Genomic DNA, 17,889 nt, shown 5'->3' with positions numbered 1-17,889 from the left:
TATACATATTTAATCCAGTTTAAACTGTACATTATTTCAATAGTTATGTTCCAACATTCTCCCCCCCCCATCTTGTGCCAATCAGTTATTTTTAAGTCTTGGTTCCAATAGTTCATATTTTTTTTCTAAGAGGTTGTCAGTTGGATAGCCTCTCTGCAAGGTTTTGTATATCTTACCCATCAAATGAATATCATTTTCTGACTCAAATAGGATTCCCTCAAAATTGCGCTGATGTTGTAACGGCTGTTGGAAGAATTGGACCAAAGTGCAGCGTGGTAAGTGCTCATAATTTATTAATCGAACTGACCACTGAATGACAACGACCGAAACACTTCTGTCTGGTGCAGACACAAAAAAAAAAAAACTACTCACAAAACACAGGTGGGAAAAGGCTACCTAAGTATGGTTCTCAATCAGAGACAACGATAGACAGCTGCCTCTGATTGAGAACCACACCCAGCCAAACACAGAGAAATAGAAAACAAAACATAGAATGCCCACCCCAACTCACGCCCTGACCAAACCAAAATAGAGACATAAAAAGGATCTCTAAGGTGAGGGCGTGACAGATGTCCAAATGATTTCAAAATAAAATTGTGATATGAAACTTAAGTATTTAAAAAAAATCTACATTGGTCAGTCCAAAATTGCATTTGAATTCTGTCATGGAAATACAGTGCCTTGCGAAAGTATTCGGCCCCCTTGAACTTTGCGACCTTTTGCCACATTTCAGGCTTCAAACATAAAGATATAAAACTGTATTTTTTTGAAGAGTCAACAACAAGTGGGACACAATCATGAAGTGGAACGACATTTATTGGATATTTCTAACTTTTTTAACAAATCCAAAACTGAAAAATTGGGCGTGCAAAATTATTCAGCCCCTTTACTTTCAGTGCAGCAAACTCTCTCCAGAAGTTCAGTGAGGATCTCTGAATGATCCAATGTTGACCTAAATGACTAATGATGATAAATAGAATCCACCTGTGTGTAATCAAGTCTCCGTATAAATGCACCTGCACTGTGATAGTCTCAGAGGTATACATCTATGGAAGATGGAAACAAGTTCATATGTGAGCACATGCAGAGTTTCACTGACCTTTTTCAGCTCCATGTTTGGGGTATGTTGGCATAGCAAGCGCCCTCGGATATTCAATACTGAATTCTATGTTAACATATTGTTCTATGTTAACATACTGCTCATAATAATGTCCAGAATAGAGTAAATGGAAGGGTATCAAACACATGGTTTTCATGCGTTTGATACCATTCCATTCACTCCATTCCAGCCATTACACTCCATTCTAGACAGTATTATGAGCCGTCCTCCTCTCAGCAGCCTCCACTGATCTAAATAAAAAGGTCAGCCATGCCATAGATGTTTTACACTGTAGCCTAGCCAGTACGCCTTAAATTAGGCGGAACTACCACCAAATTTCCCTTGGGGGAGATAGTCTATCCTATTCTGTGCTTTGCAGCAGGGGAAGGAGACTCTGCTGCAACATGTATTTGAGGAGGATCTCATTCTGGGCAGTGATCGGACAGATGCCACTCAGGAAGCTCCCGCTACAGACGCTGGTAGGATGAGGAAACACACACTACTATAACCTTCACTTTGCTCTTGTGTCCCATCTTATTCAGTGTAATAAACATGTGTGTGTTTGTTTTTCTCCTGCAGCCTCTCTGCCTGCTTCTTCCTGGTAGTGGTAGAGTTTACCCAGACTGGCAGGTCCCTCCTGCATATGTGGCATCTGCAACTGGCAGCTCTCCCAATCATTATGGGTGTGTACCAACAACTACACTCAAGGATTAATTTATATCTTAAAGTGTTGTGTGCAAGTCAGCTAGCTTTATCTTGTCTCCCAATTTTTGGCTTCCATCTGTTTTTGTGTGTCCTTACAGATGAGACCAGTGGTCCGCCTGAGAGGGCGAATGTAACCTCATCAACTCTGAATTGCTCCTTTAACTTTGACATGTTCACTTCCCCTGAGGCCCAGAAGAACAAGCCTTGCACATCCAACCTGCAGAGTGCCTGCCGCCTCACCCTGACCACTCACAGGCTGTACAGCTAGGAGCTGGCTCTTCCAGACGGTGTGAAAGTGATCAATGTCACGCCTTCAGCAGGTAAGAGAGAGCACTGTACCATAGTCACACTGCCCTTCACTCCTGTATAACGGGACAGTCCAGTTTGTTCCTCCATGGGAATGTAATCAACTCCCAAGGCGTTGGCTAATTCTATTGAATGGAACCAGTTGCACTGAAATTGGATTAGTGTTGGGGGTGGTCTTAATTGCTAGGCTGGTGTTTTAACTGTAGATTTCCGGGTTCATATAGCCCAAGTCAATTGTATTGAGTGTTTGTACGAGCTTACCCATGAAGTGTGGCTAAACTAACTACCTAATTATTGTTCTTGTTTCAGGTCATCTGAGTGCATCCTCCCTGCAGCCGGCCGGTGGCGCTCCGTATCTCCTGGCCACGTTCTGTTCAGACGTGAAGGTGAGGTTCTGGAGATGCAGGGCGGCTGCAGTGGAGCCAGACGCCCAGGAGCTGACGTACATCTGAGATGAGTGGCCTCTGCTGGTGGAAGAGGGGCTAGGCAATAGCCGCGCCATTACTGTGCTGGGCACACCAGTAGAGCTCAGCTGTTGTCACACCAGCTGCATCGCAGTGGCCTACCGACAAAAACCTAGCCCTCACCTAACCCTAACAACCTAAGCCATAAGAACCACTGGTCCACGTAGGGATATTCCAGTGTGAGTCCACAGGCAGCTCCCACTGGGTGCTAGACAACAACATGAAGAGTGGTACCAAGAAGCTGAATCTGCAGAATAATAATCTGGACATCTACCTGCCCAGCGATGACTGCCAGGGGACCTCTGGTAAGAGTCTGGTCCACCTGGACTGGGTCTCCAGGGAAGACGGCTACCACATTCTCACTGCGGGGATTGGTTCCAAAATCTACATGTATGGCCTGCTCTCTGGTAAACCTCCCGAGCTGGGACTCTCTGAGGGCCACAGGGAGTAGAGCTCCTCCCACCTGGTTCTACTGCGCTCCGCGGACCTTGTCTCCTCCGTGGAGGGCTCCCTGCCCATCCCCGTCTCCCTGTCCTGGGAGAAGGATGGCATCCTGGTGGTGGGCATGGACTGCAAGATGCATGTGTACACCCAGTGGCAGCCTCCTGCCCTGGCCAAGTCCACGGCTCCCAACACCATCACGACAGAAATGGTCATGCTTCCATGACCAGCCTGACCCAGAAACTGAGTGCTAAGAGGACAGCTGCTGTTTGAGGCAGGGAACCACCTGTTCCCAACGCTGCCCCACCTGTTCCCAACGCTGCTCCAATACCACCCGGTACAGCTGCTGGAGCTCATGGACCCGGGGACGGTCCTGCGGGCCAAGGCCATCCTCTCCCACCTGGTCAAGTGCATCGCTGGAGAGATCGTGGCCCTCAAAGACGATGACACTAACCAGGTGGAGCGTCTCCGCTTCCGCACCATCAGCACCGGCGGCAGCACCACCAGGGACCCCAAGCCCTTCAGCAAGGGTGAGAGTTACTCAGAGATTGAGTCCATCACTCCACTGCCCTTGTACGCGCTGCTGGTGGCCGACGAGGACTGCTCTCCCAAGCCCAAAGACAAGGTGGCCAGCTTGAGTGGCCACGGGTCCAGTCAGACGGACGCCTACGATGAACTTTTCCAGAGCAGTGGGGTGTGTGTGGAGCACCTGGAGCCCATGGACAGTGACCAGGAGGATGGTGGTGCTAAGGTCATAGACCAGTCCCAGTACAGTCCCACCTTTGGGCCCGAGCATGCCCAGGTCCTATCCAGCCACCTGCTCCCCTCCAGCCTGCCGGGTCTGACCCGCATGGAGCAGATGTCCCTCAAAGGCCTTGCCAACACCCTCACCACCACAAGCACCAGCATCAGGGCGAGTGCACAAACTGCCCTCCACAGTCCTTCTCTAAATAAATGTTGTTTTATAGACTAATATAAACCATATCTCAAAGTGGTGTATTTGTTTTACTCTGGTAGAAGGCCTGTGAGGAGAAGTACTGCAGATGGTAATGTTCTTTTCATTGACTAGGTGGAGAAACTTTGGATGAGTGCGGTCTGAAGTTCCTGCTGACCACCCTGCCCATTGCGCCCAGCTACTCCGACAAGGTAGGCAAGGCTGAACTCAACAGTATTGCATACAGCACAGTGGGTTTGATTCCTGCATGGGCCACCTATATTGATTTAACCAATTTATTGTGGGGTTTTCCCTTGACTCAGTCAAATATACTAAAAAGACTTTAAAAAATATTTTCCTGAACCATGGGTCAGATAGACTTCAGATTTGGTATATAGACTCAATAATTTGGACTCAATGACTCAATGATTTGGACTCAATGATTGATTTGAGAATGGTTAGATGCGACATTCAAAGTCTGCCACGCTACACCACTAGATGGCACCGTATCACACAAGGGCTTTAAGAACTGACCCGATGGACATGGGGCCATGAAGTTTGGTATGTTAGCCTTATGGAAATCTCCTTAGAACATCGTTTCCCAAACTCTGCCCTGGGGAATCCAAGGAGTGCACGTTTTGTTTTTTGCCCTTGCGCCAGTGGTGGAAAAAGTACCCAATTGTCATGCTTGAGTAAAAGTAAAGATACCTTTAATAGAAAATGACTGAAGTGAGTCACCCAATAAAATATTACTTGAGTAAAAGTCTAAAAGTATTTGGTTTTAAATATACTTAAGTATCGAAAGTTAAAGTAAATATTTTCAAATTACTTATATTAAGCAAACCAGACCGCATAATTTTCTTTTTTTTTTCAAATTTACAGATAGACAGGAGCACACTCCAACATAATTTACAAATGTAATATGTGTTTAGTGAGTCTGCCAGATCAGAGGCAGTATGGATGTTCTGTTGATAAATGCATGAATTGGACCATTTCTGTCCTGCTAAGCATTCAAAATGTAACGAGTACTTTTGGGTGTCAGGGAAAATGTATGGAGTAAAAAGTACATTATTTATAAGTTGTCAAAAATATAGATACTCCAAAAAAACTACTGAAGTACTTTACAACATTGCCTAGCACTACACAGCTGATTCAAATAATGAACACATCGCGCTTTGATTATCTGAATCATCTGTGTAGTGCTAGGGTAATAACCTTAATATGCACCCCTTGAGGTCCCCAGGACCGAGTTTGGGAAATACTACCTTAGAGGCTGTGTGAATATAAAGTTACTGCAACCCATAGAGAATTATAGAGCCTCTAGCATGGGCAGTGCCATTGAGGGCTTCAACCATTTTAATGTAGTCAACTGGGTGGGACTTCCAACTTCATTGGAGTCATGTCCAACAGGGTCATCAGGAGGAATCAGCCAGTCGTGAGGAAGAAAATTGTCTACTTCAAAATGGAGATTGCTTCAAAGGTGCGGCCCATGTGCACAGACGCCATAATGGGATCTGTATAGGGATGCTTATTTTTATTTATTTGTATTAGCTGAAATCACTTTGGATAAATGACCATAATATAGTATTATATGATCACGTTTCAAAGTGTATTCGTCACGTGCACAGGATACGACGGGTGTACAACAGTACAATGAAATTCTTACCTTGAGAGCTCTTTCCAACAATACAGTGATAATAATTATAATAATAGAAAATTGAATACAAAAAAATAGAAGTAAGAATAAAAACCACACAAGAACAACAATGAGAGGTAAAGAAACATGAGAATGCAAGTATATACAGGTCAGTGCCAGTACCTTATTCAATGTGCAGGGGAACTGGAGAAGTTGAGGTGGGTATATAAATACAATGACAAGAAAAAAATATGTGAACCCTTTGGAAATACCTGGATTTCTGCATAAATTGGTCATAATTTGATCTGATCTTCATCCAGGTCACAACAACAGACAAACACAGTCTGCTTAAACTAATAACACACAATTATACGTTTTGATGTCTTTATTTAACAAACAGTGTAAACATTGACAGTACAGGGTGGGAAAAGTATGTGAATCCTTAGATTTAATGACTGGTTGACCCTCTTTTGGCAGCAATAACCTTAACCAAATGTTTTCTGTAGTTGCGGATCAGACCTGCACAATGGTCAGGAGGAATTTTGGACCATTCCTCTTCACCAAACTGTTTCAGTTCAGCAACATTCTTGGGATGTCTGGTGTGAACTGCTCTCTTGAGGTCATGCCACAGCATCACAATCGGGTTGAGGTCATGACTCTGACTGGGCCACTCCAGAAGGCGTATTTTCTTCTGTTGAAGTCATTCTGTTGTTGATTTACTTCTGTGTTTTGGGTCGTTGTCCTGTTGCATCGCATCAACTTCTGTTGTGCTTCAATTGGCGGACAGATAGCCTAACATTCTCCTGCAAAATGTCTTGGTAAACTTGGGAATTCATTTTTCCGTTGATGATAGCAAGCTGTCCAGGCCCTGAGACAGCAAAACAGCCCCAAACCCAGATGCTCCCTCCACCATACTTTACAGTTGGGATGAGGTTTTGATGTTGGTGTGCTGTGCCTTTTTTTGTAAGTAAGTAAGCAAGTAACAGGAGTAATAGTGCCCAGTAGCAGGATAAATCAAACAACCGTAGCTCCTGAGGGCCTGGTGCTGTGTAGACTTGTGTGATGATGGATTGTCTGATAACCTGTATTTGGTTCTCCAGGCTTGTCCACCTATCAATACGCCTGGGCTTTCAACTCTGAGGCTGAGGAGGAGCTTCTCAACATGCTGCCTGCCCTGCAGAAGGGAGACCCCACATGGCCTGAACTACACGCCATGGGCGTGGGCTGGTGTCTCAGGAGCACCAATAAACTTTGGCGGTATATTGAAAGGGTGAGCACAAGTGCTTTCAGAAAGTATTCACACCCCTTGACAATTTCCACATTTTGTTCCAGCCTCAATTTAAATGGATTAAATTGAATGTATGTGTCACTGGCCTACACAATACCCCATAATGTCAAAGTGGAATTATGTTTTTTAAATGTTACAAATTAATTTAAAATGAAAAGCTGAACTGTCTTGAGTCAGTAAGTATTCAACCCTTTGTTATGACAAGCCTAAATAAGTTTAAGTTAGAATTTGCTTAAGTCAAATAAGTTGCATGCACTCACTCTGTGTGCAATAGTGTTTAACGTGATTTTTGAATGACTACCTCACACATACAATTATCTGTAAGATCCCTCAGTCGAGCACCCACAAAGACCAGGGAGCTTTTCCAACCACAAAGACCAGGGAGCTTTTCCAATGCCTCGCAATGAAGGGCACCTATTGGTAGATGGGTAAAAATAAAAAAGCAGACATCGAATATCCCTTTAAGCATGGTGAAGTTAGTAATTACTCGTTGGATGGTGTATCAAAACACCCAGTCATGACAAAGATACATGTGTTCTTCCTAAATCAGCTGCCGGAGAGGAAGGAAACCGTTCAGGGATTTCACCATGAGGCCAATGGTGACTTAAACTTACAACAGTTAGCGTTTAATGGCTGTGATTGGAGAGAACTGAGGATTGATCAACAACATTGTAGTTACTCCACAATACTAACGTAAATGAGAGTGGAAAGAAGGAAGCCTGTACAGAAAAAGAAATATTCCAAAAACATCCATCCTGTTTGCAATAAGGTACTAAAGTAAAACTGCAAAGAAATTAACTTTATGTCCTGAATAAAAAGCATTATGTTTGGGGCCACTTTTTGTATTTTCAAGCATGGTGGTGGTTGCATCATGTTATGGGTATGCTTGTCAGCGGCAAGGACTATGGAGTTTTTTAGGATAAAAATAAAGGTAATAGAGCTATGCGCAGGCAAAATCCTGGAGGAAAACCTGGTTCAGTCTGCTTTCCAACAAACACTGGGAGACATTCACTTTTCAGCAGGTAAATAACCTAAAACACAAGACCAAATATATAAACTGGAGTTGTTTACTAAGACGGCATTTGAATTAAATCGGTTTGAATATCTATGGCAAGACTTAAATGGCTGTCTTGCAATGATCAACAACCAACTTGACAGAGCTTGAAGAATTTTGAAAACAATAATGTGCAAATATTGTACAATCCAGGTGTGCAAACTTCTGACTTACCCAGAAAGACTCACCGCTGTAATCGCTGCCAAGGGTGATTCTAACACTCAGGGGTGTGAATACTTATGTAAATGAGAGATTTCTATACTTAATTTTCAATACATTTGCAGAAATGTCTGAGCATGTTTTCAATTAGTCATTATGGAGTATTGTGTGTGAGAGAAGAAAAAAATGTAATCCATTTTGAATTCAGGCTGTAACACAACAAAATGTGGAATAAGTCAAGGGGTTTGAATACTTTCTGAATGCATTGTACATCTTTATATATGTAATTATTGATTGATTGTCCTACTTTTATATCTCAAAGAATAAGGCAAAGTCCGGTTTTGCTGCACTACTGAATTCACTATTGTAAATGAGCGTGTGTGTGGAATGACCTATATACTTTTTTTTATACCTCTGTTATTCATCAGATAGCAAAAGCATATTTTCAAAGGCAGAGCGATCCTCTGGACGCCGCAATATTCTATCTCGCTATGTAAAAGAAAGTGGTGGTCTGGGGACTGTTCAGGTAATGTCTTTGAGAAGATTTTGAATATCATTCCCCAAAACTCCTGACAAGATTGGAACAATTCTTTCACATTATAGAAAGTCAGTCTAATGACAACTTGTGTTCTATCAAGGTCTAAGAAGAATGTCAAAATGACAGCTTTCTTCAGCAACAACTTCAGTGAGGACCGGTGGAGGAAGGTTTCTTTAAAGAACGCCTTCTCTCTGCTGGGGAAGCAACGCTTCCAGCACTCTGCATCCTTCCTTCTACTGGCAGGCTCCCTCAAGGATGCTGTGGAGGTAATAATGTCATCATATCGCTGTAAGCAGATAGATATATCTGTAGTGTGCTTTTTCATAATTTTGTATTTTTTTTTCTTCTTAAATAGTAATAAAAAAATGTTTTTGAGCATTTTATGCAAATTATGTCTGGCCAGGCCAAGGGTAGAGCTGACCTTGTTGGATATTCCTGATGTTCTGCTACTGCAATTGCTTTCAACACAAATGCTGGGGTTGGCTTGCCTTGTTCAGGTTGGCCTGGAAAAGATGCAGGAACTGCATCTGGCCAAGGTGATCTCCCGGCTATACGAGTCTGAGTTTGAGACGTCCTCCATCTACAAGCGCATCCTGCAGAAGCACATGCTAGGCCAAGCCCGCCAGCTGCCTGACCACCAGGACACTTTCCTGTCCTGCGCAGCATGGCGGAGGACTACAGCCGGCCACTTCTCACTCTGCTTGATAAGCCTGCTGCCCTAAACCCAGGCTCCTCCTAGGCTGGCCACACCACTCAGTCTGGTGGTAGTCGGAGAATTATATTTTTCAGATTTGAGGTTCAATCATTTTGTCAGTTATTTTGAGGTTAATTAATGATAGAGCTGTGGTTTGCAGGTACCTCGTCCATGTCCCCCTGTAACCCTGAGGTTTTCAACTTCTACACCTACCTCCGGACACATCCGCTACTGCTGCACCGCCTCACCAAGGTTGGTCTGATGGCGGTGGGCCGCATTGCCCACTCCATCAGCCTGGTGGAGAGGAGGCTGTTCTTTACGGCAGCCTACTCTCACATGCAGGCCGGCTGCCCTATGCTGGCTATGGAGGTCTTCTCCAAAATGCCCAAAGTCCTCAAAAGATCCATGGGACAGCGACAAGGAGGGGAAGGACAATTATTATGAACCGAAGGGTTTGGCCATGAAAAACACCAGCACTAATAACAACTGCAGCGTCTTCCAGGACGCAGTCTCTCCGTTGACGGAGACACCACTAGAAGAGGACGACATACTCATGCCCTCAGGGGACATCCTGGCCAAGTTCACGGGGTACGAGCTGGACAGGGGGAAGCTGCGCTATCAGCTGTGCCAGTGGCTGAAGGTGGTGGTTGCCCTGCAGAGGTGTTGCAGCTACAAGCCCTGCCTGCTGGAGCTGGCCCAGGGCATGGCAGGACCAGGGAGAGAGGAGGCCCAGGCCCAGCCTGGAGAGGTCCAACACACTCGCAGATACTGGCTCCAGAGCAACCAGCCTCTCCTGCCCATGTTCCTCAGCTACTGCAGCCTGCACGGCTCCCACGGGGAGGCTTGGCCTCTGTGCACATGGAGCTCATCCTGCTACTGCAGGAGTCCCAACAGGTACAGCACACACAATGTATGTTGTAATTCTTACACATAGGCTACATGTTGTCAATCGTATCATAAATAGGAACAAATTGATGCCATATCTGCATACTAGTATCTGCATATCTGCAAACCCTTCAAACAAAAAACTACGAACACAACTAAGAAAGAGGCTCTTGCATCTCAGTACTTGACAGCAAGTGTCAGAGGAGGGATAGGGAGGAAGAGTAACTACACAAACACTAAAGCAAAGAACCATAACAAAACTAAAGTGTGTTGTTTAGTCTGAGGTTGGTGTTTGCCTTAAAGCAGCAAACCGTGGTTTCCAGGGTAGCTGTGGTTTCATGTAGCTGATCGGTGCCATCAATGACATCTCCAGTGTGTGGCTGTGTGACAGGCGGGGCTGATTCTGATTCTCAGCTCTCTTCCCTTCTGAGAGGCCTCGTCCTACTTTTAGGGAGATTTGGAAAAATATGATTTGTGTCACAGACACCAGGAACACACACTGCTCTCCTCGGAAGCCTTCGTAACATCATACCATGACAGGAACTCCTCTGACTCGACTGTCTGAGATTACTTACTTTTTCTTTGAGATCAAAGCAGAAAGTCTCTGATCTGATGCGTGAACCGCAGTGTGGTAGCCAGCATGGAATTTATTAGCAATTTTTATTTCCAAGTTGTTTATGATGTTCATTCAGTTTATGTATTTTCTTTGTAAGTGTGTGTGTGTGTGCTGATGTGTAATGATCGTTAGGAACAGGAGGGATCAGACCAAAACGCAGCGTGGTAAGTGTCCATGTTAATTTTAATAAATAAACTGAACACTGCAATAACCAAAAAACAACAAAGAGAGAGCGTAAACAAAACGAAATCGTTCTGTAAGGTGAAGACACACAAAACAGAAAACAACTACCCACATCCCATAGTGGGAAAACAGGCTGCCTAAGTATGGTTCTAAATCAGAGACAACGATTGACAGCTGCCTCTGATTGGGAACCATACCAGGCCAAACACCTAGAAATATAACACACAGAACCAAAACATAGAATGCCCACCCCAACTCACGCCCTGACCAAACTAAAATAGAGACATAAAAAAGGATCTAAGGTCAGGACGTAACATTATGGTCTTCATTCATTCACACCACGCTACTCTATGTCCACAGGATGACCATGTCCAGAAGCCATAGCCTCCTACCTCCACCACGGCTCCATCCCACTCCTGCTGGCGTGCACTGCCAGCGCTAAAACGGTGGTGACCAACCCCATCGTCCATCTGACCAACCTCACCCACGATATCCTGCACACCATCAATGCACTGGACTCCCCACCATACCCAGACAACAAGGTCAGACACATTCCTATACACCCCCCAAGGCTATCATGCACTTTATTGAACTACACACAAAGATCATGTTAGTAAATTGGAGTAGTAATTGTGTCTTGTCCCTTTTGGTAGTAATGTGCTTTAAATATGAGAACAGGGGGGGGGGGGGGGGGGGGGAATTGTTTGAGTTTAGATTTTGTGATGTAAAGATCAGTGATTGGGTGAGTTGGCTGATTGGAGGGAGTGTTCCACTGATCTTAATGTATCTGTATGAATGTATATGTATGAATTCCTCCTGCTCTTTCAGATCTATGTGATGCACACTTGCAGCCTCACTGTCTACCTGCATATACCAGTGTCTCTGTGATGGCCACAACTACAGGTGAGTCTAGATCCTAACACCCAAATCTTTGCTCTGTGCACTTGATGTCTGTACTAGAACGGTACATAACCATGAGCATGCTGGGAAATGCACATTAGGCAACATTTCAGACATTTGAGCTACACAGTGCATCCGATCTTGAGAATCTACCTGTCACAACACATTTTTTCAGATACCTCCAAATCAGGAATTTCGTAAGGACACATATCCCACAGTATGGCATGAAGCCAAATAGTCCTACATTAGATAGCTTGATCCTTGTCAAACCCCATTCAAAAAGGGTCGGTCTCTAGACTGTATGATGTGCTACAGGCCCACATAGAGGTATCCACAGACACCATTAAAAGGGCTTGGGAACAAGAACTTGGGTCAGAAATCTCAGATGAGGACTGGGTAGAAGCTCTCAGGAATATAAACCACAGTTCAGTGAATGCCAGACACAACCTTGTACAGTTTAAGGTGATACACAGGTTACATTACTCAAGTAAAACTGCATAAAATATTCCCGGACACCTCACCACTGTGTGAGAGGTGCAAGCAGGATGAAGGGACGTTGACCCATTTATTCTGGACATGTCCTAAGTTACATGTTTACTGGGCTCTCATTTTTGGTTACTTATCTAGAGCCTTTGATAGAGTTCTAGCCCCAGACCCATTGACCGCTCTGTTTGGTACAGTTGATGGGAATAACCACGAAGGGAAAGCTGTCTCTCTTTGTACTCTATTAGCCAATTTTGGAAACTGGAGACTGTAACCACCTTTGAAATGTGGTTACGGGATTTAGGGAATGTAATACATATGGAAAAGATTCAATACAATACCTCTAATAGAAGTCCAATGTTTTACAAAATATGGCAGCCGATACTGGATAAATGGTCTAGTCCCGCTTCATAACTGGGTTGACGATCTGCTGCTACTCTGTGCTGTACTCCACTCAATATCTATTTTTGGCTTAACTACACTGCTTGTAATGACTATATGCTGTCTTCTTATACATGTACCACCTAATAGGATTTTGTTTTATTTTGTGTATGTGTGAGTTAAGTTTTGTTTTGTCCTCTAAATTGGCCATCCCATTCAACAGTACAATGAATGTCATTGTTAGTATTGCTGTCTTTTTTATTTGATTTTTTATTGTAAAATAATAAACATATTATTAAAAAAAAGAGAATCCACCTGTCAGTGTATGTAATAATTATCATAAAAATATATAGTTCTGTTATCTGATCCTAGAACAGCAGTTCAACAAGGAAAACGTGTGTCAAGTTAGTGAAGATGCTTTATTTCTTACTCGTCTCGTGGTTGGAATGACATTATTGAAATAGGACCCATGTTATTTATTTATTTAACCTATATTTAGCTCGAGCCCATGTGACCAGTCTAATGACATGTGACCAGGGCTTGAGAAGTGTGATTTTAACCACCCCAAATTAAAATGCTTACCTTTTTTAATGATTTGATATGCCAACATGGGTCTACTTTAGGACATAGGTTTAAAAGGCTAATAAGAGTAGCCTACTACTGAAATAGATCTGTCAACTGAACCATACATTTGCATGGCCTTGTTTCTATTACAGCATATTGGATGACTATCATTCATATTCCATTCACCCAGCTCAATGTTACATCGATAGGTTTAGGCTACTACAATGATACTCAAATTTCCCCTGTACCCATCATGAGGTTGCTACAACCTAGCCTATGAATGAACGTTTATAACATAGGTGTACAGATCGATAGACATTTTAGTAATCAAGGTGACAGACGTTGACACGTTCAATAACGCCTTGAACACTCTTGGCTGCATCTAGCTGATCTAGGGTGTAATCATTAGTCCAACAGTTGCAAACAAGAGTTTCTATTGGACAAATTCCGGTATGTCTATCTTCGTTCCGTTTGCTTCCGTTTAAGAAAGTTTTTCATCAGAACCGGTGGAATGAATGCACCCTTGATCATATGCAAACACAGTTCACTTTAATAGCAGCCTCATGATACCTGATACCTTGGATAGTTGTATTCTTTCTCGCATATACACACTTCCCTCTCACTTTTTCCCTCCGCTTTTTCCCTCCGTTTGTTTTTCCCTCACATATCAGCTTCCTGTGACCAGGCGAAAAAACCTTGCAAGCCAAACCATATCATAACCGCTAACCACTACACACAACCTACATCTTTGTCACCATATTACTGTCATAGTTCTAGTAGCTATGTTGACTAACGTGTTAGTAAACCCCCTACAATCCTTTTTGTGCAGTACAGTGTAAAGTCAGCAGCAAGCAGTCTAGGAGTTACAACGGTGTGCCCAGATGGAAATTAATAAAACCAAAAGCTTACCTTGACCTGGAAGAGTTCCAGTGTTGTATAGCCAGCTAGCTAACATAGCATCCCTGTCTGTTTGAGCTGGTTGTTAGAGTAGGCTAAACTAGCTAGCTGCATTTGTTAGCTAAGTATGTGAAAGTTTTAAAAGATTCTAGCTCTCTTGCTTCTCCATTTTTAATAATAAATGTATTTGTTCAAAACTGTTGTCTTTCTCTCTTGAGTCAACTACTCACCATATTTTATGCACTCCAGTGCTAGCTAGATGTAGCTTATGCTTTCAGTACTAGTTTAATTCTCTGATCCTTTGACTGGGTGGACAACATGTCAGTTCATGCTGCAAGAGCTCTGATAGGTTGGAGGACGTCCTCTGGAAATTGTCATAATTACTGTGTAAGTCTATGGAAGAGATGAGAACCTAGGTTATGTATTGAAGTCAATGTACCCAGAGGAGGACAGAAACTAGCTGTCCCCCGGCTACACCATGATGCAACCCTACAGAGCGCTGTTGAGGCTGCTTTAGACCTTCAAGGCAAAATAGTGTGTTTTAATCAATTATTTGGTGACGTGATTATATTTAGTATAATTTCCACTGCCTAGTTGACTTGCGTATTGGCTACAGCCTCATGTCCACACACACACACACGCTCGCGCACAAGGGATATGCCAGAAAATGTAGCCAAACTTGAATGAGACTTTTTTATTACATAAATATGTTAAACGCCAGTCATGTTAGACCAATAATAATGCAGAATAATTAACATTAACGTCTAAAGAATTGATTCTGTTCACATACTCCAGGCACGTTTCGTTCAGATCAAATGGTCACGAGTGGTGAGAAAGACAAGTGCCTATTGACATCACCCACCTTGCAATCTGAGTGGAGGCAGTCAGCATTTTTAAACTACACTGAACCAAAATATAAATGCAACATGTAAAGTGTTGGTCCCATGTTTCATAAGCTGAAATAAAAGATCCCAGAAATGTTCCATACGCACAAAAAGCTTATTTCTCTCAAATTTTGTGCACAAATTTGTGTTACATCTCTGTTAGTGAACATTTCTCCTTTGGAAAGATAATCCATCCACTTGACAGGTGTGGCATATCAAGAAGCTGTGCAGAATTTGGCAGTACGTCCAACTGGCCTCACAACTGCAGACCACGTGTATGGCGTTGTGTGGGTGAGTGGTTTGCTGATGTCATTGTTGTGGACAGAGAGCCACGTGGTGTGGTTATGGTATGGGCAGGCAAGCTATGGACACACCCACTGACACACACACACCCATTGATTCTTAAAGAATATAACCCAGAAATTCCTCATAAGCTTAGTTCAACAGTCATACACCATCACAACCCAAAATATAAGCTTATTTTACGCCAATGTTTGTAAATCATGATATAAAATATATAATTTTGATATCATGGATGGTCAGTCCTTGCATCCAAAGCTCTATGAATTTGAGAGTGGGCACATTTCTCCTACCCCATCCTTCAGCTCTTTACAAAAACGGGGGGCGGGAGTGGCCTTTGTTTCAACAGCTGATTGCTGCTTTTAGGAAACTGGGCTCTGATCTGTTGCATCAGCCTCATTCATTTAAAGAAAAATGTACAGCGGTTGTATGAATTGCCCTTGGCATTTCAAGCTCACAGATCTGTAAATGAGTGAGTACTTTGTTTTGAAGTGTGCCCAACAGTTCCCCCTCGTGTGTACAATGAAGCAATGCAGTCAGACTAAATTAGCTTTTTCTAATGTAACACTTGCTTCGTGCTAATGCTTTCGAATACACCCACAACAGTCGTTAAGAGGTTTGTCAAAAGGTTCACTCTAAAGTTAACCCATAGTCGATGATTCCTTCTGGCGAACATCTGAACATTTTTGTTAGAAGTACGCTGGGCTTTTTATATTGTCACGCCGCAGACATTTTCACAGTTCATTCAATCTGCTCTGTCCACCAAAAAAAAGCCTGTAGACTTGTGAAATCGGTGTAATGTTACAGCAAACGGCTCTTTTCATGCAAGCTTAGAGGATTTAGCAGGTACAATGCACTATAATAGGCCCTTCAGGATAGCAGTGTTAGCAATTTTCCCCCTGTAAGAAATGGAACTCCTCTGCCTCCATCTCAGTCCCAACTCATTTAATATCTAATGAAGGTTCTTTGATGTCAGAATACACTTCTGCGCTTTATCTATACTGTAGCTTCTGAATTCTTTATTGTAACCAGAGGGTGAGCAGCACTGTATTTGTATTTAATAGTGTTAAATGGATCAACACTTGACATTTGCCTCCGGCCATCTGCTGTGCAAAACTTCTCCTCATTCAGATAAGATTAAACATTTACAGTGTGCTCCATATGCAGTACCAGTCAAAATTTGGACACACCTACTCATTCAAGGGTTTTTCTTGATTTTTACTATTTTATACATTGTATAATAATAGTGAATACATCAACACTATGAAATAACACATATGGAATCATGTAATAACCAAAAAAGTATTAAACAAATCAAAAGATATTTGAAATTCTTTAAAGTAGCCAACCTTTGTCTTAATGACAGCTTTGCACACTTTTAAAACTATAATTTTGATATCATGGATGGTCTGTCCTAGCATCCATAGCTGTCTATGAATTTTAGAGTGGTTACATTTCTCCTACCCCATCCTTCAGCATTTTACTTAAACCAGCTTCATGAGGTAGTGACCTGGAATGCTTTTCCTTCACTCTACGGTCCAACTCATCCCAAACCATCTTTATTGGGTTGAGGTCGGGTGATTGTGGAGGCCAGGTCATCTGATGCAACGCTCCATCACTTTCCTTCTTGGTCAAATAGCCCTTACACAGCCTGGAGGTGTGTTGGGTCATTGTCTTGTTGAAAAACAAATGATAGTCCCACTAAGTGCAAACCACATGTGATGGTGTATCGCTGCAGAATGCTGTGGTAGCCATGCTGGTTAAGCGTGCCTTGAATTCTAAATAAATCAGTGTCACCAGCAAAGCACCATCACACGTCCTCCTCCATGCTTCACGGTGGGAAGCACACATGCGGAGATCATCCGTTCACCTATTCTGCATCTCACAAAGACACAGCGGTTGGAACCAAAAATCTCAAATTTGGATTCATCAGACCAAAGGACATATTTCCACCAGTCTAATGACCATTGCTCTTGTATCTTGGCCCAAGCAAGTCTCTTCTGATTATTGGTGTCCTTTATTTGTAAATATTTTTTTGCAGCAATTCGACCATGAAGGCCTGATTCACGTAGTCTCCTCTGAACTGTTGATGTGTCTGTTATTTGAACTCTGAAGCATTTTTTAGGCTGCAGTCTGAGGTGCAGTTAATTGTCGATTTCTGAGGCTGGTAACTCTAATGAACTCGAATCCTCTGCAGCAGCGGTAACTTTGGGTCTTCCTTTCCTATGGCGGTCCTCATGAGAGCCAGTTTCAATATATTGAATATATTTTGATTTGTTGCTTACTACATGATTCCATACAGTATGTGTTATTTCATAGTTTTGACGTCTTCACTATTATTCTACAATGTAGAAAATAGTCAAAAAAATAAAAAACCCTTGAATGAGTAGGTGTGTCCAAACTTTTGACTGGTACTGTATGCCTCATCACAATTCTCTCGAAGATTTGTGGACAGTTCCTTGGACTTCATGGTATAGT

General features: G+C 42.9%; 1 pseudogene; it reads left to right on the top strand.

The window, feature by feature from the left end:
• Positions 1–1,503: 1,503 nt before the first annotated feature.
• LOC110535017 lies at positions 1,504–11,909 on the top strand (annotated as a pseudogene).
• Positions 11,910–17,889: the final 5,980 nt, after the last annotated feature.

Source organism: Oncorhynchus mykiss, chromosome 11 (genome assembly GCF_013265735.2).
Source record: "Oncorhynchus mykiss isolate Arlee chromosome 11, USDA_OmykA_1.1, whole genome shotgun sequence".
Taxonomy (NCBI): Eukaryota; Metazoa; Chordata; class Actinopteri; order Salmoniformes; family Salmonidae; genus Oncorhynchus; species Oncorhynchus mykiss.
The sequence above is the reverse complement of the archived record's forward strand: the minus strand, read 5'-3'. Positions and strand labels throughout refer to the sequence as shown.